The following is an 18137-nucleotide window of genomic DNA, read 5'->3' as shown; positions in this document are numbered from 1 at the left end:
AATTCGGCACGGTTTCGTCTACTCGACAACAAGTATTTTTTTGCGGACACGACATTCGGGGCCTAGACGCCGTTAGGACGTGCGATGGAGGCGCTAAGGACGGGCGTGACAGGCGGCAGGGTGCGTCGGTGCGTGGAGGGCGGGGCGCACGCCGGGGCGTTTGGGAGGGGAAGGGGGTGTTTAATAGAATTTAGAGCGCTAGGAATGATGGATGCGATCATACCAGCACTAACGCACCGGATCCCATCAGAACTCCGAAGTTAAGCGTGCTTGGGCGAGAGTAGTACTAGGATGGGTGACCCCCTGGGAAGTCCTCGTGTTGCATCCCTCCTTTTTGTCGGAATTCGGCACGGTTTCGTCTACTCGACAACAAGTATTTTTTTGCGGACACGACATTCGGGGCCTAGACGCCGTTAGGACGTGCGATGGAGGCGCTAAGGACGGGCGTGACAGGCGGCAGGGTGCGTCGGTGCGTGGAGGGCAGGGCGCACGCCGGGGCGTTTGGGAGGGGAAGGGGGTGTTTAATAGAATTTAGAGCGCTAGGAATGATGGATGCGATCATACCAGCACTAACGCACCGGATCCCATCAGAACTCCGAAGTTAAGCGTGCTTGGGCGAGAGTAGTACTAGGATGGGTGACCCCCTGGGAAGTCCTCGTGTTGCATCCCTCCTTTTTGTCGGAATTCGGCACGGTTTCGTCTAGTCGACAACAAGTATTTTTTTGCGGACACGACATTCGGGGCCTAGACGCCGTTAGGACGTGCGATGGAGGCGCTAAGGACGGGCGTGACAGGCGGCAGGGTGCGTCGGTGCGTGGAGGGCAGGGCGCACGCCGGGGCGTTTGGGAGGGGAAGGGGGTGTTTAATAGAATTTAGAGCGCTAGGAATGATGGATGCGATCATACCAGCACTAACGCACCGGATCCCATCAGAACTCCGAAGTTAAGCGTGCTTGGGCGAGAGTAGTACTAGGATGGGTGACCCCCTGGGAAGTCCTCGTGTTGCATCCCTCCTTTTTGTCGGAATTCGGCACGGTTTCGTCTACTCGACAACAAGTATTTTTTTGCGGACACGACATTCGGGGCCTAGACGCCGTTAGGACGTGCGATGGAGGCGCTAAGGACGGGCGTGACAGGCGGCAGGGTGCGTCGGTGCGTGGAGGGCAGGGCGCACGCCGGGGCGTTTGGGAGGGGAAGGGGGTGTTTAATAGAATTTAGAGCGCTAGGAATGATGGATGCGATCATACCAGCACTAACGCACCGGATCCCATCAGAACTCCGAAGTTAAGCGTGCTTGGGCGAGAGTAGTACTAGGATGGGTGACCCCCTGGGAAGTCCTCGTGTTGCATCCCTCCTTTTTGTCGGAATTCGGCACGGTTTCGTCTACTCGACAACAAGTATTTTTTTGCGGACACGACATTCGGGGCCTAGACGCCGTTAGGACGTGCGATGGAGGCGCTAAGGACGGGCGTGACAGGCGGCAGGGTGCGTCGGTGCGTGGAGGGCAGGGCGCACGCCGGGGCGTTTGGGAGGGGAAGGGGGTGTTTAATAGAATTTAGAGCGCTAGGAATGATGGATGCGATCATACCAGCACTAACGCACCGGATCCCATCAGAACTCCGAAGTTAAGCGTGCTTGGGCGAGAGTAGTACTAGGATGGGTGACCCCCTGGGAAGTCCTCGTGTTGCATCCCTCCTTTTTGTCGGAATTCGGCACGGTTTCGTCTACTCGACAACAAGTATTTTTTTGCGGACACGACATTCGGGGCCTAGACGCCGTTAGGACGTGCGATGGAGGCGCTAAGGACGGGCGTGACAGGCGGCAGGGTGCGTCGGTGCGTGGAGGGCAGGGCGCACGCCGGGGCGTTTGGGAGGGGAAGGGGGTGTTTAATAGAATTTAGAGCGCTAGGAATGATGGATGCGATCATACCAGCACTAACGCACCGGATCCCATCAGAACTCCGAAGTTAAGCGTGCTTGGGCGAGAGTAGTACTAGGATGGGTGACCCCCTGGGAAGTCCTCGTGTTGCATCCCTCCTTTTTGTCGGAATTCGGCACGGTTTCGTCTACTCGACAACAAGTATTTTTTTGCGGACACGACATTCGGGGCCTAGACGCCGTTAGGACGTGCGATGGAGGCGCTAAGGACGGGCGTGACAGGCGGCAGGGTGCGTCGGTGCGTGGAGGGCAGGGCGCACGCCGGGGCGTTTGGGAGGGGAAGGGGGTGTTTAATAGAATTTAGAGCGCTAGGAATGATGGATGCGATCATACCAGCACTAACGCACCGGATCCCATCAGAACTCCGAAGTTAAGCGTGCTTGGGCGAGAGTAGTACTAGGATGGGTGACCCCCTGGGAAGTCCTCGTGTTGCATCCCTCCTTTTTGTCGGAATTCGGCACGGTTTCGTCTACTCGACAACAAGTATTTTTTTGCGGACACGACATTCGGGGCCTAGACGCCGTTAGGACGTGCGATGGAGGCGCTAAGGACGGGCGTGACAGGCGGCAGGGTGCGTCGGTGCGTGGAGGGCAGGGCGCACGCCGGGGCGTTTGGGAGGGGAAGGGGGTGTTTAATAGAATTTAGAGCGCTAGGAATGATGGATGCGATCATACCAGCACTAACGCACCGGATCCCATCAGAACTCCGAAGTTAAGCGTGCTTGGGCGAGAGTAGTACTAGGATGGGTGACCCCCTGGGAAGTCCTCGTGTTGCATCCCTCCTTTTTGTCGGAATTCGGCACGGTTTCGTCTACTCGACAACAAGTATTTTTTTGCGGACACGACATTCGGGGCCTAGACGCCGTTAGGACGTGCGATGGAGGCGCTAAGGACGGGCGTGACAGGCGGCAGGGTGCGTCGGTGCGTGGAGGGCAGGGCGCACGCCGGGGCGTTTGGGAGGGGAAGGGGGTGTTTAATAGAATTTAGAGCGCTAGGAATGATGGATGCGATCATACCAGCACTAACGCACCGGATCCCATCAGAACTCCGAAGTTAAGCGTGCTTGGGCGAGAGTAGTACTAGGATGGGTGACCCCCTGGGAAGTCCTCGTGTTGCATCCCTCCTTTTTGTCGGAATTCGGCACGGTTTCGTCTACTCGACAACAAGTATTTTTTTGCGGACACGACATTCGGGGCCTAGACGCCGTTAGGACGTGCGATGGAGGCGCTTAGGACGGGCGTGACAGGCGGCAGGGTTCGTCGGTGCGTGGAGGGCAGGGCGCACGCCGGGGCGTTTGGGAGGGGAAGGGGGTGTTTAATAGAATTTAGAGCGCTAGGAATGATGGATGCGATCATACCAGCACTAACGCACCGGATCCCATCAGAACTCCGAAGTTAAGCGTGCTTGGGCGAGAGTAGTACTAGGATGGGTGACCCCCTGGGAAGTCCTCGTGTTGCATCCCTCCTTTTTGTCGGAATTCGGCACGGTTTCGTCTACTCGACAACAAGTATTTTTTTGCGGACACGACATTCGGGGCCTAGACGCCGTTAGGACGTGCGATGGAGGCGCCAAGGACGGGCGTGACAGGCGGCAGGGTGCGTCGGTGCGTGGAGGGCAGGGCGCACGCCGGGGCGTTTGGGAGGGGAAGGGGGTGTTTAATAGAATTTAGAGCGCTAGGAATGATGGATGCGATCATACCAGCACTAACGCACCGGATCCCATCAGAACTCCGAAGTTAAGCGTGCTTGGGCGAGAGTAGTACTAGGATGGGTGACCCCCTGGGAAGTCCTCGTGTTGCATCCCTCCTTTTTGTCGGAATTCGGCACGGTTTCGTCTACTCGACAACAAGTATTTTTTTGCGGACACGACATTCGGGGCCTAGACGCCGTTAGGACGTGCGATGGAGGCGCTAAGGACGGGCGTGACAGGCGGCAGGGTGCGTCGGTGCGTGGAGGGCAGGGCGCACGCCGGGGCGTTTGGGAGGGGAAGGGGGTGTTTAATAGAATTTAGAGCGCTAGGAATGATGGATGCGATCATACCAGCACTAACGCACCGGATCCCATCAGAACTCCGAAGTTAAGCGTGCTTGGGCGAGAGTAGTACTAGGATGGGTGACCCCCTGGGAAGTCCTCGTGTTGCATCCCTCCTTTTTGTCGGAATTCGGCACGGTTTCGTCTACTCGACAACAAGTATTTTTTTGCGGACACGACATTCGGGGCCTAGACGCCGTTAGGACGTGCGATGGAGGCGCTAAGGACGGGCGTGACAGGCGGCAGGGTGCGTCGGTGCGTGGAGGGCAGGGCGCACGCCGGGGCGTTTGGGAGGGGAAGGGGGTGTTTAATAGAATTTAGAGCGCTAGGAATGATGGATGCGATCATACCAGCACTAACGCACCGGATCCCATCAGAACTCCGAAGTTAAGCGTGCTTGGGCGAGAGTAGTACTAGGATGGGTGACCCCCTGGGAAGTCCTCGTGTTGCATCCCTCCTTTTTGTCGGAATTCGGCACGGTTTCGTCTACTCGACAACAAGTATTTTTTTGCGGACACGACATTCGGGGCCTAGACGCCGTTAGGACGTGCGATGGAGGCGCTAAGGACGGGCGTGACAGGCGGCAGGGTGCGTCGGTGCGTGGAGGGCAGGGCGCACGCCGGGGCGTTTGGGAGGGGAAGGGGGTGTTTAATAGAATTTAGAGCGCTAGGAATGATGGATGCGATCATACCAGCACTAACGCACCGGATCCCATCAGAACTCCGAAGTTAAGCGTGCTTGGGCGAGAGTAGTACTAGGATGGGTGACCCCCTGGGAAGTCCTCGTGTTGCATCCCTCCTTTTTGTCGGAATTCGGCACGGTTTCGTCTACTCGACAACAAGTATTTTTTTGCGGACACGACATTCGGGGCCTAGACGCCGTTAGGACGTGCGATGGAGGCGCTAAGGACGGGCGTGACAGGCGGCAGGGTGCGTCGGTGCGTGGAGGGCAGGGCGCACGCCGGGGCGTTTGGGAGGGGAAGGGGGTGTTTAATAGAATTTAGAGCGCTAGGAATGATGGATGCGATCATACCAGCACTAACGCACCGGATCCCATCAGAACTCCGAAGTTAAGCGTGCTTGGGCGAGAGTAGTACTAGGTTGGGTGACCCCCTGGGAAGTCCTCGTGTTGCATCCCTCCTTTTTGTCGGAATTCGGCACGGTTTCGTCTACTCGACAACAAGTATTTTTTTGCGGACACGACATTCGGGGCCTAGACGCCGTTAGGACGTGCGATGGAGGCGCTAAGGACGGGCGTGACAGGCGGCAGGGTGCGTCGGTGCGTGGAGGGCAGGGCGCACGCCGGGGCGTTTGGGAGGGGAAGGGGGTGTTTAATAGAATTTAGAGCGCTAGGAATGATGGATGCGATCATACCAGCACTAACGCACCGGATCCCATCAGAACTCCGAAGTTAAGCGTGCTTGGGCGAGAGTAGTACTAGGATGGGTGACCCCCTGGGAAGTCCTCGTGTTGCATCCCTCCTTTTTGTCGGAATTCGGCACGGTTTCGTCTACTCGACAACAAGTATTTTTTTGCGGACACGACATTCGGGGCCTAGACGCCGTTAGGACGTGCGATGGAGGCGCTAAGGACGGGCGTGACAGGCGGCAGGGTGCGTCGGTGCGTGGAGGGCAGGGCGCACGCCGGGGCGTTTGGGAGGGGAAGGGGGTGTTTAATAGAATTTAGAGCGCTAGGAATGATGGATGCGATCATACCAGCACTAACGCACCGGATCCCATCAGAACTCCGAAGTTAAGCGTGCTTGGGCGAGAGTAGTACTAGGATGGGTGACCCCCTGGGAAGTCCTCGTGTTGCATCCCTCCTTTTTGTCGGAATTCGGCACGGTTTCGTCTACTCGACAACAAGTATTTTTTTGCGGACACGACATTCGGGGCCTAGACGCCGTTAGGACGTGCGATGGAGGCGCTTAGGACGGGCGTGACAGGCGGCAGGGTTCGTCGGTGCGTGGAGGGCAGGGCGCACGCCGGGGCGTTTGGGAGGGGAAGGGGGTGTTTAATAGAATTTAGAGCGCTAGGAATGATGGATGCGATCATACCAGCACTAACGCACCGGATCCCATCAGAACTCCGAAGTTAAGCGTGCTTGGGCGAGAGTAGTACTAGGATGGGTGACCCCCTGGGAAGTCCTCGTGTTGCATCCCTCCTTTTTGTCGGAATTCGGCACGGTTTCGTCTACTCGACAACAAGTATTTTTTTGCGGACACGACATTCGGGGCCTAGACGCCGTTAGGACGTGCGATGGAGGCGCCAAGGACGGGCGTGACAGGCGGCAGGGTGCGTCGGTGCGTGGAGGGCAGGGCGCACGCCGGGGCGTTTGGGAGGGGAAGGGGGTGTTTAATAGAATTTAGAGCGCTAGGAATGATGGATGCGATCATACCAGCACTAACGCACCGGATCCCATCAGAACTCCGAAGTTAAGCGTGCTTGGGCGAGAGTAGTACTAGGATGGGTGACCCCCTGGGAAGTCCTCGTGTTGCATCCCTCCTTTTTGTCGGAATTCGGCACGGTTTCGTCTACTCGACAACAAGTATTTTTTTGCGGACACGACATTCGGGGCCTAGACGCCGTTAGGACGTGCGATGGAGGCGCTAAGGACGGGCGTGACAGGCGGCAGGGTGCGTCGGTGCGTGGAGGGCAGGGCGCACGCCGGGGCGTTTGGGAGGGGAAGGGGGTGTTTAATAGACTTTAGAGCGCTAGGAATGATGGATGCGATCATACCAGCACTAACGCACCGGATCCCATCAGAACTCCGAAGTTAAGCGTGCTTGGGCGAGAGTAGTACTAGGATGGGTGACCCCCTGGGAAGTCCTCGTGTTGCATCCCTCCTTTTTGTCGGAATTCGGCACGGTTTCGTCTACTCGACAACAAGTATTTTTTTGCGGACACGACATTCGGGGCCTAGACGCCGTTAGGACGTGCGATGGAGGCGCTAAGGACGGGCGTGACAGGCGGCAGGGTGCGTCGGTGCGTGGAGGGCAGGGCGCACGCCGGGGCGTTTGGGAGGGGAAGGGGGTGTTTAATAGAATTTAGAGCGCTAGGAATGATGGATGCGATCATACCAGCACTAACGCACCGGATCCCATCAGAACTCCGAAGTTAAGCGTGCTTGGGCGAGAGTAGTACTAGGATGGGTGACCCCCTGGGAAGTCCTCGTGTTGCATCCCTCCTTTTTGTCGGAATTCGGCACGGTTTCGTCTACTCGACAACAAGTATTTTTTTGCGGACACGACATTCGGGGCCTAGACGCCGTTAGGACGTGCGATGGAGGCGCTAAGGACGGGCGTGACAGGCGGCAGGGTGCGTCGGTGCGTGGAGGGCAGGGCGCACGCCGGGGCGTTTGGGAGGGGAAGGGGGTGTTTAATAGAATTTAGAGCGCTAGGAATGATGGATGCGATCATACCAGCACTAACGCACCGGATCCCATCAGAACTCCGAAGTTAAGCGTGCTTGGGCGAGAGTAGTACTAGGATGGGTGACCCCCTGGGAAGTCCTCGTGTTGCATCCCTCCTTTTTGTCGGAATTCGGCACGGTTTCGTCTACTCGACAACAAGTATTTTTTTGCGGACACGACATTCGGGGCCTAGACGCCGTTAGGACGTGCGATGGAGGCGCTAAGGACGGGCGTGACAGGCGGCAGGGTGCGTCGGTGCGTGGAGGGCAGGGCGCACGCCGGGGCGTTTGGGAGGGGAAGGGGGTGTTTAATAGAATTTAGAGCGCTAGGAATGATGGATGCGATCATACCAGCACTAACGCACCGGATCCCATCAGAACTCCGAAGTTAAGCGTGCTTGGGCGAGAGTAGTACTAGGATGGGTGACCCCCTGGGAAGTCCTCGTGTTGCATCCCTCCTTTTTGTCGGAATTCGGCACGGTTTCGTCTACTCGACAACAAGTATTTTTTTGCGGACACGACATTCGGGGCCTAGACGCCGTTAGGACGTGCGATGGAGGCGCTAAGGACGGGCGTGACAGGCGGCAGGGTGCGTCGGTGCGTGGAGGGCAGGGCGCACGCCGGGGCGTTTGGGAGGGGAAGGGGGTGTTTAATAGAATTTAGAGCGCTAGGAATGATGGATGCGATCATACCAGCACTAACGCACCGGATCCCATCAGAACTCCGAAGTTAAGCGTGCTTGGGCGAGAGTAGTACTAGGATGGGTGACCCCCTGGGAAGTCCTCGTGTTGCATCCCTCCTTTTTGTCGGAATTCGGCACGGTTTCGTCTACTCGACAACAAGTATTTTTTTGCGGACACGACATTCGGGGCCTAGACGCCGTTAGGACGTGCGATGGAGGCGCTAAGGACGGGCGTGACAGGCGGCAGGGTGCGTCGGTGCGTGGAGGGCAGGGCGCACGCCGGGGCGTTTGGGAGGGGAAGGGGGTGTTTAATAGAATTTAGAGCGCTAGGAATGATGGATGCGATCATACCAGCACTAACGCACCGGATCCCATCAGAACTCCGAAGTTAAGCGTGCTTGGGCGAGAGTAGTACTAGGATGGGTGACCCCCTGGGAAGTCCTCGTGTTGCATCCCTCCTTTTTGTCGGAATTCGGCACGGTTTCGTCTACTCGACAACAAGTATTTTTTTGCGGACACGACATTCGGGGCCTAGACGCCGTTAGGACGTGCGATGGAGGCGCTAAGGACGGGCGTGACAGGCGGCAGGGTGCGTCGGTGCGTGGAGGGCAGGGCGCACGCCGGGGCGTTTGGGAGGGGAAGGGGGTGTTTAATAGAATTTAGAGCGCTAGGAATGATGGATGCGATCATACCAGCACTAACGCACCGGATCCCATCAGAACTCCGAAGTTAAGCGTGCTTGGGCGAGAGTAGTACTAGGATGGGTGACCCCCTGGGAAGTCCTCGTGTTGCATCCCTCCTTTTTGTCGGAATTCGGCACGGTTTCGTCTACTCGACAACAAGTATTTTTTTGCGGACACGACATTCGGGGCCTAGACGCCGTTAGGACGTGCGATGGAGGCGCTAAGGACGGGCGTGACAGGCGGCAGGGTGCGTCGGTGCGTGGAGGGCAGGGCGCACGCCGGGGCGTTTGGGAGGGGAAGGGGGTGTTTAATAGAATTTAGAGCGCTAGGAATGATGGATGCGATCATACCAGCACTAACGCACCGGATCCCATCAGAACTCCGAAGTTAAGCGTGCTTGGGCGAGAGTAGTACTAGGATGGGTGACCCCCTGGGAAGTCCTCGTGTTGCATCCCTCCTTTTTGTCGGAATTCGGCACGGTTTCGTCTACTCGACAACAAGTATTTTTTTGCGGACACGACATTCGGGGCCTAGACGCCGTTAGGACGTGCGATGGAGGCGCTAAGGACGGGCGTGACAGGCGGCAGGGTGCGTCGGTGCGTGGAGGGCAGGGCGCACGCCGGGGCGTTTGGGAGGGGAAGGGGGTGTTTAATAGAATTTAGAGCGCTAGGAATGATGGATGCGATCATACCAGCACTAACGCACCGGATCCCATCAGAACTCCGAAGTTAAGCGTGCTTGGGCGAGAGTAGTACTAGGATGGGTGACCCCCTGGGAAGTCCTCGTGTTGCATCCCTCCTTTTTGTCGGAATTCGGCACGGTTTCGTCTACTCGACAACAAGTATTTTTTTGCGGACACGACATTCGGGGCCTAGACGCCGTTAGGACGTGCGATGGAGGCGCTAAGGACGGGCGTGACAGGCGGCAGGGTGCGTCGGTGCGTGGAGGGCAGGGCGCACGCCGGGGCGTTTGGGAGGGGAAGGGGGTGTTTAATAGAATTTAGAGCGCTAGGAATGATGGATGCGATCATACCAGCACTAACGCACCGGATCCCATCAGAACTCCGAAGTTAAGCGTGCTTGGGCGGGAGTAGTACTAGGATGGGTGACCCCCTGGGAAGTCCTCGTGTTGCATCCCTCCTTTTTGTCGGAATTCGGCACGGTTTCGTCTACTCGACAACAAGTATTTTTTTGCGGACACGACATTCGGGGCCTAGACGCCGTTAGGACGTGCGAGCTAAGGACGGGCGTGACAGGCGGCAGGGTGCGTCGGTGCGTGGAGGGCAGGGCGCACGCCGGGGCGTTTGGGAGGGGAAGGGGGTGTTTAATAGAATTTAGAGCGCTAGGAATGATGGATGCGATCATACCAGCACTAACGCACCGGATCCCATCAGAACTCCGAAGTTAAGCGTGCTTGGGCGAGAGTAGTACTAGGATGGGTGACCCCCTGGGAAGTCCTCGTGTTGCATCCCTCCTTTTTGTCGGAATTCGGCACGGTTTCGTCTACTCGACAACAAGTATTTTTTTGCGGACACGACATTCGGGGCCTAGACGCCGTTAGGACGTGCGATGGAGGCGCTAAGGACGGGCGTGACAGGCGGCAGGGTGCGTCGGTGCGTGGAGGGCAGGGCGCACGCCGGGGCGTTTGGGAGGGGAAGGGGGTGGTTTAATAGAATTTAGAGCGCTAGGAATGATGGATGCGATCATACCAGCACTAACGCACCGGATCCCATCAGAACTCCGAAGTTAAGCGTGCTTGGGCGAGAGTAGTACTAGGATGGGTGACCCCCTGGGAAGTCCTCGTGTTGCATCCCTCCTTTTTGTCGGAATTCGGCACGGTTTCGTCTACTCGACAACAAGTATTTTTTTGCGGACACGACATTCGGGGCCTAGACGCCGTTAGGACGTGCGATGGAGGCGCTAAGGACGGGGCGTGACAGGCGGCAGGGGTGCGTCGGTGCGTGGAGGGCAGGGCGCACGCCGGGGGCGTTTGGGAGGGGAAGGGGGTGTTTAATAGAATTTAGAGCGCTAGGAATGATGGATGCGATCATACCAGCACTAACGCACCGGATCCCATCAGAACTCCGAAGTTAAGCGTGCTTGGGCGAGAGTAGTACTAGGATGGGTGACCCCCTGGGAAGTCCTCGTGTTGCATCCCTCCTTTTTGTCGGAATTCGGCACGGTTTCGTCTACTCGACAACAAGTATTTTTTTGCGGACACGACATTCGGGGCCTAGACGCCGTTAGGACGTGCGATGGAGGCGCTAAGGACGGGCGTGACAGGCGGCAGGGTGCGTCGGTGCGTGGAGGGCAGGGCGCACGCCGGGGCGTTTGGGAGGGGAAGGGGGTGTTTAATAGAATTTAGAGCGCTAGGAATGATGGATGCGATCATACCAGCACTAACGCACCGGATCCCATCAGAACTCCGAAGTTAAGCGTGCTTGGGCGAGAGTAAGTACTAGGATGGGTGACCCCCTGGGAAGTCCTCGTGTTGCATCCCTCCTTTTTGTCGGAATTCGGCACGGTTTCGTCTACTCGACAACAAGTATTTTTTTGCGGACACGACATTCGGGGCCTAGACGCCGTTAGGACGTGCGATGGAGGCGCTTAGGACGGGCGTGACAGGCGGCAGGGTGCGTCGGTGCGTGGAGGGCAGGGCGCACGCCGGGGCGTTTGGGAGGGGAAGGGGGTGTTTAATAGAATTTAGAGCGCTAGGAATGATGGATGCGATCATACCAGCACTAACGCACCGGATCCCATCAGAACTCCGAAGTTAAGCGTGCTTGGGCGAGAGTAGTACTAGGATGGGTGACCCCCTGGGAAGTCCTCGTGTTGCATCCCTCCTTTTTGTCGGAATTCGGCACGGTTTCGTCTACTCGACAACAAGTATTTTTTTGCGGACACGACATTCGGGGCCTAGACGCCGTTAGGACGTGCGATGGAGGCGCTAAGGACGGGCGTGACAGGCGGCAGGGTGCGTCGGTGCGTGGAGGGCAGGGCGCACGCCGGGGCGTTTGGGAGGGGAAGGGGGTGTTTAATAGAATTTAGAGCGCTAGGAATGATGGATGCGATCATACCAGCACTAACGCACCGGATCCCATCAGAACTCCGAAGTTAAGCGTGCTTGGGCGAGAGTAGTACTAGGATGGGTGACCCCCTGGGAAGTCCTCGTGTTGCATCCCTCCTTTTTGTCGGAATTCGGCACGGTTTCGTCTACTCGACAACAAGTATTTTTTTGCGGACACGACATTCGGGGCCTAGACGCCGTTAGGACGTGCGATGGAGGCGCTAAGGACGGGCGTGACAGGCGGCAGGGTGCGTCGGTGCGTGGAGGGCAGGGCGCACGCCGGGGCGTTTGGGAGGGGAAGGGGGTGTTTAATAGAATTTAGAGCGCTAGGAATGATGGATGCGATCATACCAGCACTAACGCACCGGATCCCATCAGAACTCCGAAGTTAAGCGTGCTTGGGCGAGAGTAGTACTAGGATGGGTGACCCCCTGGGAAGTCCTCGTGTTGCATCCCTCCTTTTTGTCGGAATTCGGCACGGTTTCGTCTACTCGACAACAAGTATTTTTTTTGCGGACACGACATTCGGGGCCTAGACGCCGTTAGGACGTGCGATGGAGGCGCTAAGGACGGGCGTGACAGGCGGCAGGGTGCGTCGGTGCGTGGAGGGCAGGGCGCACGCCGGGGCGTTTGGGAGGGGAAGGGGGTGTTTAATAGAATTTAGAGCGCTAGGAATGATGGATGCGATCATACCAGCACTAACGCACCGGATCCCATCAGAACTCCGAAGTTAAGCGTGCTTGGGCGAGAGTAGTACTAGGATGGGTGACCCCCTGGGAAGTCCTCGTGTTGCATCCCTCCTTTTTGTCGGAATTCGGCACGGTTTCGTCTACTCGACAACAAGTATTTTTTTGCGGACACGACATTCGGGGCCTAGACGCCGTTAGGACGTGCGATGGAGGCGCTAAGGACGGGCGTGACAGGCGGCAGGGTGCGTCGGTGCGTGGAGGGCAGGGCGCACGCCGGGGCGTTTGGGAGGGGAAGGGGGTGTTTAATAGAATTTAGAGCGCTAGGAATGATGGATGCGATCATACCAGCACTAACGCACCGGATCCCATCAGAACTCCGAAGTTAAGCGTGCTTGGGCGAGAGTAGTACTAGGATGGGTGACCCCCTGGGAAGTCCTCGTGTTGCATCCCTCCTTTTTGTCGGAATTCGGCACGGTTTCGTCTACTCGACAACAAGTATTTTTTTGCGGACACGACATTCGGGGCCTAGACGCCGTTAGGACGTGCGATGGAGGCGCTAAGGACGGGCGTGACAGGCGGCAGGGTGCGTCGGTGCGTGGAGGGCAGGGCGCACGCCGGGGCGTTTGGGAGGGGAAGGGGGTGTTTAATAGAATTTAGAGCGCTAGGAATGATGGATGCGATCATACCAGCACTAACGCACCGGATCCCATCAGAACTCCGAAGTTAAGCGTGCTTGGGCGAGAGTAGTACTAGGATGGGTGACCCCCTGGGAAGTCCTCGTGTTGCATCCCTCCTTTTTGTCGGAATTCGGCACGGTTTCGTCTACTCGACAACAAGTATTTTTTTGCGGACACGACATTCGGGGCCTAGACGCCGTTAGGACGTGCGATGGAGGCGCTAAGGACGGGCGTGACAGGCGGCAGGGTGCGTCGGTGCGTGGAGGGCAGGGCGCACGCCGGGGCGTTTGGGAGGGGAAGGGGGGTGTTTAATAGAATTTAGAGCGCTAGGAATGATGGATGCGATCATACCAGCACTAACGCACCGGATCCCATCAGAACTCCGAAGTTAAGCGTGCTTGGGCGAGAGTAGTACTAGGATGGGTGACCCCCTGGGAAGTCCTCGTGTTGCATCCCTCCTTTTTGTCGGAATTCGGCACGGTTTCGTCTACTCGACAACAAGTATTTTTTTGCGGACACGACATTCGGGGCCTAGACGCCGTTAGGACGTGCGATGGAGGCGCTAAGGACGGGCGTGACAGGCGGCAGGGTGCGTCGGTGCGTGGAGGGCAGGGCGCACGCCGGGGCGTTTGGGAGGGGAAGGGGGTGTTTAATAGAATTTAGAGCGCTAGGAATGATGGATGCGATCATACCAGCACTAACGCACCGGATCCCATCAGAACTCCGAAGTTAAGCGTGCTTGGGCGAGAGTAGTACTAGGATGGGTGACCCCCTGGGAAGTCCTCGTGTTGCATCCCTCCTTTTTGTCGGAATTCGGCACGGTTTCGTCTACTCGACAACAAGTATTTTTTTGCGGACACGACATTCGGGGCCTAGACGCCGTTAGGACGTGCGATGGAGGCGCTAAGGACGGGCGTGACAGGCGGCAGGGTGCGTCGGTGCGTGGAGGGCAGGGCGCACGCCGGGGCGTTTGGGAGGGGAAGGGGGTGTTTAATAGAATTTAGAGCGCTAGGAATGATGGATGCGATCATACCAGCACTAACGCACCGGATCCCATCAGAACTCCGAAGTTAAGCGTGCTTGGGCGAGAGTAGTACTAGGATGGGTGACCCCCTGGGAAGTCCTCGTGTTGCATCCCTCCTTTTTGTCGGAATTCGGCACGGTTTCGTCTACTCGACAACAAGTATTTTTTTGCGGACACGACATTCGGGGCCTAGACGCCGTTAGGACGTGCGATGGAGGCGCTAAGGACGGGCGTGACAGGCGGCAGGGTGCGTCGGTGCGTGGAGGGCAGGGCGCACGCCGGGGCGTTTGGGAGGGGAAGGGGGTGTTTAATAGAATTTAGAGCGCTAGGAATGATGGATGCGATCATACCAGCACTAACGCACCGGATCCCATCAGAACTCCGAAGTTAAGCGTGCTTGGGCGAGAGTAGTACTAGGATGGGTGACCCCCTGGGAAGTCCTCGTGTTGCATCCCTCCTTTTTGTCGGAATTCGGCACGGTTTCGTCTAATCGACAACAAGTATTTTTTTGCGGACACGACATTCGGGGCCTAGACGCCGTTAGGACGTGCGATGGAGGCGCTAAGGACGGGCGTGACAGGCGGCAGGGTGCGTCGGTGCGTGGAGGGCAGGGCGCACGCCGGGGCGTTTGGGAGGGGAAGGGGGTGTTTAATAGAATTTAGAGCGCTAGGAATGATGGATGCGATCATACCAGCACTAACGCACCGGATCCCATCAGAACTCCGAAGTTAAGCGTGCTTGGGCGAGAGTAGTACTAGGATGGGTGACCCCCTGGGAAGTCCTCGTGTTGCATCCCTCCTTTTTGTCGGAATTCGGCACGGTTTCGTCTACTCGACAACAAGTATTTTTTTGCGGACACGACATTCGGGGCCTAGACGCCGTTAGGACGTGCGATGGAGGCGCTAAGGACGGGCGTGACAGGCGGCAGGGTGCGTCGGTGCGTGGAGGGCAGGGCGCACGCCGGGGCGTTTGGGAGGGGAAGGGGGTGTTTAATAGAATTTAGAGCGCTAGGAATGATGGATGCGATCATACCAGCACTAACGCACCGGATCCCATCAGAACTCCGAAGTTAAGCGTGCTTGGGCGAGAGTAGTACTAGGATGGGTGACCCCCTGGGAAGTCCTCGTGTTGCATCCCTCCTTTTTGTCGGAATTCGGCACGGTTTCGTCTACTCGACAACAAGTATTTTTTTGCGGACACGACATTCGGGGCCTAGACGCCGTTAGGACGTGCGATGGAGGCGCTAAGGACGGGCGTGACAGGCGGCAGGGTGCGTCGGTGCGTGGAGGGCAGGGCGCACGCCGGGGCGTTTGGGAGGGGAAGGGGGTGTTTAATAGAATTTAGAGCGCTAGGAATGATGGATGCGATCATACCAGCACTAACGCACCGGATCCCATCAGAACTCCGAAGTTAAGCGTGCTTGGGCGAGAGTAGTACTAGGATGGGTGACCCCCTGGGAAGTCCTCGTGTTGCATCCCTCCTTTTTGTCGGAATTCGGCACGGTTTCGTCTACTCGACAACAAGTATTTTTTTGCGGACACGACATTCGGGGCCTAGACGCCGTTAGGACGTGCGATGGAGGCGCTAAGGACGGGCGTGACAGGCGGCAGGGTGCGTCGGTGCGTGGAGGGCAGGGCGCACGCCGGGGCGTTTGGGAGGGGAAGGGGGTGTTTAATAGAATTTAGAGCGCTAGGAATGATGGATGCGATCATACCAGCACTAACGCACCGGATCCCATCAGAACTCCGAAGTTAAGCGTGCTTGGGCGAGAGTAGTACTAGGATGGGTGACCCCCTGGGAAGTCCTCGTGTTGCATCCCTCCTTTTTGTCGGAATTCGGCACGGTTTCGTCTACTCGACAACAAGTATTTTTTTGCGGACACGACATTCGGGGCCTAGACGCCGTTAGGACGTGCGATGGAGGCGCTAAGGACGGGCGTGACAGGCGGCAGGGTGCGTCGGTGCGTGGAGGGCAGGGCGCACGCCGGGGCGTTTGGGAGGGGAAGGGGGTGTTTAATAGAATTTAGAGCGCTAGGAATGATGGATGCGATCATACCAGCACTAACGCACCGGATCCCATCAGAACTCCGAAGTTAAGCGTGCTTGGGCGAGAGTAGTACTAGGATGGGTGACCCCCTGGGAAGTCCTCGTGTTGCATCCCTCCTTTTTGTCGGAATTCGGCACGGTTTCGTCTACTCGACAACAAGTATTTTTTTGCGGACACGACATTCGGGGCCTAGACGCCGTTAGGACGTGCGATGGAGGCGCTAAGGACGGGCGTGACAGGCGGCAGGGTGCGTCGGTGCGTGGAGGGCAGGGCGCACGCCGGGGCGTTTGGGAGGGGAAGGGGGTGTTTAATAGAATTTAGAGCGCTAGGAATGATGGATGCGATCATACCAGCACTAACGCACCGGATCCCATCAGAACTCCGAAGTTAAGCGTGCTTGGGCGAGAGTAGTACTAGGATGGGTGACCCCCTGGGAAGTCCTCGTGTTGCATCCCTCCTTTTTGTCGGAATTCGGCACGGTTTCGTCTACTCGACAACAAGTATTTTTTTGCGGACACGACATTCGGGGCCTAGACGCCGTTAGGACGTGCGATGGAGGCGCTAAGGACGGGCGTGACAGGCGGCAGGGTGCGTCGGTGCGTGGAGGGCAGGGCGCACGCCGGGGCGTTTGGGAGGGGAAGGGGGTGTTTAATAGAATTTAGAGCGCTAGGAATGATGGATGCGATCATACCAGCACTAACGCACCGGATCCCATCAGAACTCCGAAGTTAAGCGTGCTTGGGCGAGAGTAGTACTAGGATGGGTGACCCCCTGGGAAGTCCTCGTGTTGCATCCCTCCTTTTTGTCGGAATTCGGCACGGTTTCGTCTACTCGACAACAAGTATTTTTTTGCGGACACGACATTCGGGGCCTAGACGCCGTTAGGACGTGCGATGGAGGCGCTAAGGACGGGCGTGACAGGCGGCAGGGTGCGTCGGTGCGTGGAGGGCAGGGCGCACGCCGGGGCGTTTGGGAGGGGAAGGGGGTGTTTAATAGAATTTAGAGCGCTAGGAATGATGGATGCGATCATACCAGCACTAACGCACCGGATCCCATCAGAACTCCGAAGTTAAGCGTGCTTGGGCGAGAGTAGTACTAGGATGGGTGACCCCCTGGGAAGTCCACGTGTTGCATCTCTCCTTTTTGTCGGAATTCGGCACGGTTTCGTCTACTCGACAACAAGTATTTTTTTGCGGACACGACATTCGGGGCCTAGACGCCGTTAGGACGTGCGATGGAGGCGCTTAGGACGGGCGTGACAGGCGGCAGGGTTCGTCGGTGCGTGGAGGGCAGGGCGCACGCCGGGGCGTTTGGGAGGGGAAGGGGGTGTTTAATAGAATTTAGAGCGCTAGGAATGATGGATGCGATCATACCAGCACTAACGCACCGGATCCCATCAGAACTCCGAAGTTAAGCGTGCTTGGGCGAGAGTAGTACTAGGATGGGTGACCCCCTGGGAAGTCCTCGTGTTGCATCCCTCCTTTTTGTCGGAATTCGGCACGGTTTCGTCTACTCGACAACAAGTATTTTTTTGCGGACACGACATTCGGGGCCTAGACGCCGTTAGGACGTGCGATGGAGGCGCTAAGGACGGGCGTGACAGGCGGCAGGGTGCGTCGGTGCGTGGAGGGCAGGGCGCACGCCGGGGCGTTTGGGAGGGGAAGGGGGTGTTTAATAGAATTTAGAGCGCTAGGAATGATGGATGCGATCATACCAGCACTAACGCACCGGATCCCATCAGAACTCCGAAGTTAAGCGTGCTTGGGCGAGAGTAGTACTAGGATGGGTGACCCCCTGGGAAGTCCTCGTGTTGCATCCCTCCTTTTTGTCGGAATTCGGCACGGTTTCGTCTACTCGACAACAAGTATTTTTTTGCGGACACGACATTCGGGGCCT

General features: G+C 57.4%; 53 non-coding genes across 53 annotated transcripts; all 53 read left to right on the top strand.

Annotated features, from left to right (window-relative positions):
• The first annotated feature begins 209 nt into the window (after positions 1–209).
• Positions 210–328, top strand: LOC129897008 (5S ribosomal RNA). The gene has a single exon (XR_008768116.1). It is a non-coding gene; the product is annotated as a 5S ribosomal RNA (ribosomal RNA).
• A 222-nt stretch (positions 329–550) lies between these two features.
• On the top strand, positions 551–669 carry LOC129897007 (5S ribosomal RNA). Its single transcript, XR_008768115.1, has one exon. It is a non-coding gene; the product is annotated as a 5S ribosomal RNA (ribosomal RNA).
• A 222-nt stretch (positions 670–891) lies between these two features.
• On the top strand, positions 892–1010 carry LOC129897005 (5S ribosomal RNA). The gene has a single exon (XR_008768113.1). It is a non-coding gene; the product is annotated as a 5S ribosomal RNA (ribosomal RNA).
• Positions 1011–1232: 222 nt separating this feature from the next.
• Positions 1233–1351, top strand: LOC129897003 (5S ribosomal RNA). The gene has a single exon (XR_008768112.1). It is a non-coding gene; the product is annotated as a 5S ribosomal RNA (ribosomal RNA).
• A 222-nt stretch (positions 1352–1573) lies between these two features.
• On the top strand, positions 1574–1692 carry LOC129897002 (5S ribosomal RNA). Its single transcript, XR_008768111.1, has one exon. It is a non-coding gene; the product is annotated as a 5S ribosomal RNA (ribosomal RNA).
• A 222-nt stretch (positions 1693–1914) lies between these two features.
• On the top strand, positions 1915–2033 carry LOC129897001 (5S ribosomal RNA). The gene has a single exon (XR_008768110.1). It is a non-coding gene; the product is annotated as a 5S ribosomal RNA (ribosomal RNA).
• A 222-nt stretch (positions 2034–2255) lies between these two features.
• Positions 2256–2374, top strand: LOC129897000 (5S ribosomal RNA). The gene has a single exon (XR_008768109.1). It is a non-coding gene; the product is annotated as a 5S ribosomal RNA (ribosomal RNA).
• A 222-nt stretch (positions 2375–2596) lies between these two features.
• LOC129896999 (5S ribosomal RNA) lies at positions 2597–2715 on the top strand. Its single transcript, XR_008768108.1, has one exon. It is a non-coding gene; the product is annotated as a 5S ribosomal RNA (ribosomal RNA).
• A 222-nt stretch (positions 2716–2937) lies between these two features.
• Positions 2938–3056, top strand: LOC129896998 (5S ribosomal RNA). Its single transcript, XR_008768107.1, has one exon. It is a non-coding gene; the product is annotated as a 5S ribosomal RNA (ribosomal RNA).
• Positions 3057–3278: 222 nt separating this feature from the next.
• On the top strand, positions 3279–3397 carry LOC129896997 (5S ribosomal RNA). The gene has a single exon (XR_008768106.1). It is a non-coding gene; the product is annotated as a 5S ribosomal RNA (ribosomal RNA).
• A 222-nt stretch (positions 3398–3619) lies between these two features.
• LOC129896996 (5S ribosomal RNA) lies at positions 3620–3738 on the top strand. The gene has a single exon (XR_008768105.1). It is a non-coding gene; the product is annotated as a 5S ribosomal RNA (ribosomal RNA).
• Positions 3739–3960: 222 nt separating this feature from the next.
• Positions 3961–4079, top strand: LOC129896995 (5S ribosomal RNA). Its single transcript, XR_008768104.1, has one exon. It is a non-coding gene; the product is annotated as a 5S ribosomal RNA (ribosomal RNA).
• A 222-nt stretch (positions 4080–4301) lies between these two features.
• On the top strand, positions 4302–4420 carry LOC129896993 (5S ribosomal RNA). Its single transcript, XR_008768102.1, has one exon. It is a non-coding gene; the product is annotated as a 5S ribosomal RNA (ribosomal RNA).
• A 222-nt stretch (positions 4421–4642) lies between these two features.
• On the top strand, positions 4643–4761 carry LOC129896992 (5S ribosomal RNA). The gene has a single exon (XR_008768101.1). It is a non-coding gene; the product is annotated as a 5S ribosomal RNA (ribosomal RNA).
• Positions 4762–4983: 222 nt separating this feature from the next.
• Positions 4984–5102, top strand: LOC129897408 (5S ribosomal RNA). Its single transcript, XR_008768501.1, has one exon. It is a non-coding gene; the product is annotated as a 5S ribosomal RNA (ribosomal RNA).
• A 222-nt stretch (positions 5103–5324) lies between these two features.
• LOC129896991 (5S ribosomal RNA) lies at positions 5325–5443 on the top strand. Its single transcript, XR_008768100.1, has one exon. It is a non-coding gene; the product is annotated as a 5S ribosomal RNA (ribosomal RNA).
• A 222-nt stretch (positions 5444–5665) lies between these two features.
• On the top strand, positions 5666–5784 carry LOC129896990 (5S ribosomal RNA). Its single transcript, XR_008768099.1, has one exon. It is a non-coding gene; the product is annotated as a 5S ribosomal RNA (ribosomal RNA).
• Positions 5785–6006: 222 nt separating this feature from the next.
• On the top strand, positions 6007–6125 carry LOC129896989 (5S ribosomal RNA). Its single transcript, XR_008768098.1, has one exon. It is a non-coding gene; the product is annotated as a 5S ribosomal RNA (ribosomal RNA).
• A 222-nt stretch (positions 6126–6347) lies between these two features.
• LOC129898494 (5S ribosomal RNA) lies at positions 6348–6466 on the top strand. The gene has a single exon (XR_008769393.1). It is a non-coding gene; the product is annotated as a 5S ribosomal RNA (ribosomal RNA).
• A 222-nt stretch (positions 6467–6688) lies between these two features.
• Positions 6689–6807, top strand: LOC129898491 (5S ribosomal RNA). The gene has a single exon (XR_008769392.1). It is a non-coding gene; the product is annotated as a 5S ribosomal RNA (ribosomal RNA).
• Positions 6808–7029: 222 nt separating this feature from the next.
• LOC129898490 (5S ribosomal RNA) lies at positions 7030–7148 on the top strand. The gene has a single exon (XR_008769391.1). It is a non-coding gene; the product is annotated as a 5S ribosomal RNA (ribosomal RNA).
• Positions 7149–7370: 222 nt separating this feature from the next.
• On the top strand, positions 7371–7489 carry LOC129898489 (5S ribosomal RNA). Its single transcript, XR_008769390.1, has one exon. It is a non-coding gene; the product is annotated as a 5S ribosomal RNA (ribosomal RNA).
• A 222-nt stretch (positions 7490–7711) lies between these two features.
• LOC129898488 (5S ribosomal RNA) lies at positions 7712–7830 on the top strand. The gene has a single exon (XR_008769389.1). It is a non-coding gene; the product is annotated as a 5S ribosomal RNA (ribosomal RNA).
• A 222-nt stretch (positions 7831–8052) lies between these two features.
• LOC129898486 (5S ribosomal RNA) lies at positions 8053–8171 on the top strand. Its single transcript, XR_008769387.1, has one exon. It is a non-coding gene; the product is annotated as a 5S ribosomal RNA (ribosomal RNA).
• Positions 8172–8393: 222 nt separating this feature from the next.
• Positions 8394–8512, top strand: LOC129898485 (5S ribosomal RNA). Its single transcript, XR_008769386.1, has one exon. It is a non-coding gene; the product is annotated as a 5S ribosomal RNA (ribosomal RNA).
• A 222-nt stretch (positions 8513–8734) lies between these two features.
• Positions 8735–8853, top strand: LOC129898484 (5S ribosomal RNA). The gene has a single exon (XR_008769385.1). It is a non-coding gene; the product is annotated as a 5S ribosomal RNA (ribosomal RNA).
• A 222-nt stretch (positions 8854–9075) lies between these two features.
• On the top strand, positions 9076–9194 carry LOC129898483 (5S ribosomal RNA). Its single transcript, XR_008769384.1, has one exon. It is a non-coding gene; the product is annotated as a 5S ribosomal RNA (ribosomal RNA).
• A 222-nt stretch (positions 9195–9416) lies between these two features.
• On the top strand, positions 9417–9535 carry LOC129898482 (5S ribosomal RNA). The gene has a single exon (XR_008769383.1). It is a non-coding gene; the product is annotated as a 5S ribosomal RNA (ribosomal RNA).
• Positions 9536–9757: 222 nt separating this feature from the next.
• LOC129897369 (5S ribosomal RNA) lies at positions 9758–9876 on the top strand. The gene has a single exon (XR_008768462.1). It is a non-coding gene; the product is annotated as a 5S ribosomal RNA (ribosomal RNA).
• A 215-nt stretch (positions 9877–10091) lies between these two features.
• On the top strand, positions 10092–10210 carry LOC129898481 (5S ribosomal RNA). The gene has a single exon (XR_008769382.1). It is a non-coding gene; the product is annotated as a 5S ribosomal RNA (ribosomal RNA).
• Positions 10211–10433: 223 nt separating this feature from the next.
• Positions 10434–10552, top strand: LOC129898480 (5S ribosomal RNA). Its single transcript, XR_008769381.1, has one exon. It is a non-coding gene; the product is annotated as a 5S ribosomal RNA (ribosomal RNA).
• Positions 10553–10777: 225 nt separating this feature from the next.
• On the top strand, positions 10778–10896 carry LOC129898479 (5S ribosomal RNA). The gene has a single exon (XR_008769380.1). It is a non-coding gene; the product is annotated as a 5S ribosomal RNA (ribosomal RNA).
• Positions 10897–11118: 222 nt separating this feature from the next.
• LOC129897509 (5S ribosomal RNA) lies at positions 11119–11238 on the top strand. Its single transcript, XR_008768596.1, has one exon. It is a non-coding gene; the product is annotated as a 5S ribosomal RNA (ribosomal RNA).
• Positions 11239–11460: 222 nt separating this feature from the next.
• On the top strand, positions 11461–11579 carry LOC129898478 (5S ribosomal RNA). Its single transcript, XR_008769379.1, has one exon. It is a non-coding gene; the product is annotated as a 5S ribosomal RNA (ribosomal RNA).
• Positions 11580–11801: 222 nt separating this feature from the next.
• Positions 11802–11920, top strand: LOC129898477 (5S ribosomal RNA). The gene has a single exon (XR_008769378.1). It is a non-coding gene; the product is annotated as a 5S ribosomal RNA (ribosomal RNA).
• A 222-nt stretch (positions 11921–12142) lies between these two features.
• Positions 12143–12261, top strand: LOC129898474 (5S ribosomal RNA). Its single transcript, XR_008769376.1, has one exon. It is a non-coding gene; the product is annotated as a 5S ribosomal RNA (ribosomal RNA).
• Positions 12262–12484: 223 nt separating this feature from the next.
• On the top strand, positions 12485–12603 carry LOC129898473 (5S ribosomal RNA). The gene has a single exon (XR_008769375.1). It is a non-coding gene; the product is annotated as a 5S ribosomal RNA (ribosomal RNA).
• A 222-nt stretch (positions 12604–12825) lies between these two features.
• On the top strand, positions 12826–12944 carry LOC129898472 (5S ribosomal RNA). The gene has a single exon (XR_008769374.1). It is a non-coding gene; the product is annotated as a 5S ribosomal RNA (ribosomal RNA).
• A 222-nt stretch (positions 12945–13166) lies between these two features.
• Positions 13167–13285, top strand: LOC129898471 (5S ribosomal RNA). Its single transcript, XR_008769373.1, has one exon. It is a non-coding gene; the product is annotated as a 5S ribosomal RNA (ribosomal RNA).
• A 223-nt stretch (positions 13286–13508) lies between these two features.
• LOC129898470 (5S ribosomal RNA) lies at positions 13509–13627 on the top strand. Its single transcript, XR_008769372.1, has one exon. It is a non-coding gene; the product is annotated as a 5S ribosomal RNA (ribosomal RNA).
• A 222-nt stretch (positions 13628–13849) lies between these two features.
• Positions 13850–13968, top strand: LOC129898469 (5S ribosomal RNA). The gene has a single exon (XR_008769371.1). It is a non-coding gene; the product is annotated as a 5S ribosomal RNA (ribosomal RNA).
• A 222-nt stretch (positions 13969–14190) lies between these two features.
• On the top strand, positions 14191–14309 carry LOC129898468 (5S ribosomal RNA). Its single transcript, XR_008769370.1, has one exon. It is a non-coding gene; the product is annotated as a 5S ribosomal RNA (ribosomal RNA).
• A 222-nt stretch (positions 14310–14531) lies between these two features.
• Positions 14532–14650, top strand: LOC129898467 (5S ribosomal RNA). The gene has a single exon (XR_008769369.1). It is a non-coding gene; the product is annotated as a 5S ribosomal RNA (ribosomal RNA).
• Positions 14651–14872: 222 nt separating this feature from the next.
• Positions 14873–14991, top strand: LOC129898466 (5S ribosomal RNA). Its single transcript, XR_008769368.1, has one exon. It is a non-coding gene; the product is annotated as a 5S ribosomal RNA (ribosomal RNA).
• A 222-nt stretch (positions 14992–15213) lies between these two features.
• Positions 15214–15332, top strand: LOC129898465 (5S ribosomal RNA). The gene has a single exon (XR_008769367.1). It is a non-coding gene; the product is annotated as a 5S ribosomal RNA (ribosomal RNA).
• A 222-nt stretch (positions 15333–15554) lies between these two features.
• On the top strand, positions 15555–15673 carry LOC129898463 (5S ribosomal RNA). The gene has a single exon (XR_008769365.1). It is a non-coding gene; the product is annotated as a 5S ribosomal RNA (ribosomal RNA).
• A 222-nt stretch (positions 15674–15895) lies between these two features.
• On the top strand, positions 15896–16014 carry LOC129898462 (5S ribosomal RNA). The gene has a single exon (XR_008769364.1). It is a non-coding gene; the product is annotated as a 5S ribosomal RNA (ribosomal RNA).
• Positions 16015–16236: 222 nt separating this feature from the next.
• On the top strand, positions 16237–16355 carry LOC129898461 (5S ribosomal RNA). Its single transcript, XR_008769363.1, has one exon. It is a non-coding gene; the product is annotated as a 5S ribosomal RNA (ribosomal RNA).
• Positions 16356–16577: 222 nt separating this feature from the next.
• Positions 16578–16696, top strand: LOC129898460 (5S ribosomal RNA). Its single transcript, XR_008769362.1, has one exon. It is a non-coding gene; the product is annotated as a 5S ribosomal RNA (ribosomal RNA).
• A 222-nt stretch (positions 16697–16918) lies between these two features.
• Positions 16919–17037, top strand: LOC129898459 (5S ribosomal RNA). The gene has a single exon (XR_008769361.1). It is a non-coding gene; the product is annotated as a 5S ribosomal RNA (ribosomal RNA).
• Positions 17038–17259: 222 nt separating this feature from the next.
• On the top strand, positions 17260–17378 carry LOC129897422 (5S ribosomal RNA). Its single transcript, XR_008768515.1, has one exon. It is a non-coding gene; the product is annotated as a 5S ribosomal RNA (ribosomal RNA).
• A 222-nt stretch (positions 17379–17600) lies between these two features.
• On the top strand, positions 17601–17719 carry LOC129898458 (5S ribosomal RNA). The gene has a single exon (XR_008769360.1). It is a non-coding gene; the product is annotated as a 5S ribosomal RNA (ribosomal RNA).
• Positions 17720–17941: 222 nt separating this feature from the next.
• On the top strand, positions 17942–18060 carry LOC129898457 (5S ribosomal RNA). The gene has a single exon (XR_008769359.1). It is a non-coding gene; the product is annotated as a 5S ribosomal RNA (ribosomal RNA).
• Positions 18061–18137: the final 77 nt, after the last annotated feature.

This window comes from Solanum dulcamara, chromosome 7, assembly GCF_947179165.1.
Source record: "Solanum dulcamara chromosome 7, daSolDulc1.2, whole genome shotgun sequence".
NCBI classification, from domain to species: domain Eukaryota; kingdom Viridiplantae; phylum Streptophyta; class Magnoliopsida; order Solanales; family Solanaceae; genus Solanum; species Solanum dulcamara.
Note: the sequence above shows the minus strand (reverse complement) of the source record. Positions and strands in the feature narration are given on the sequence as shown.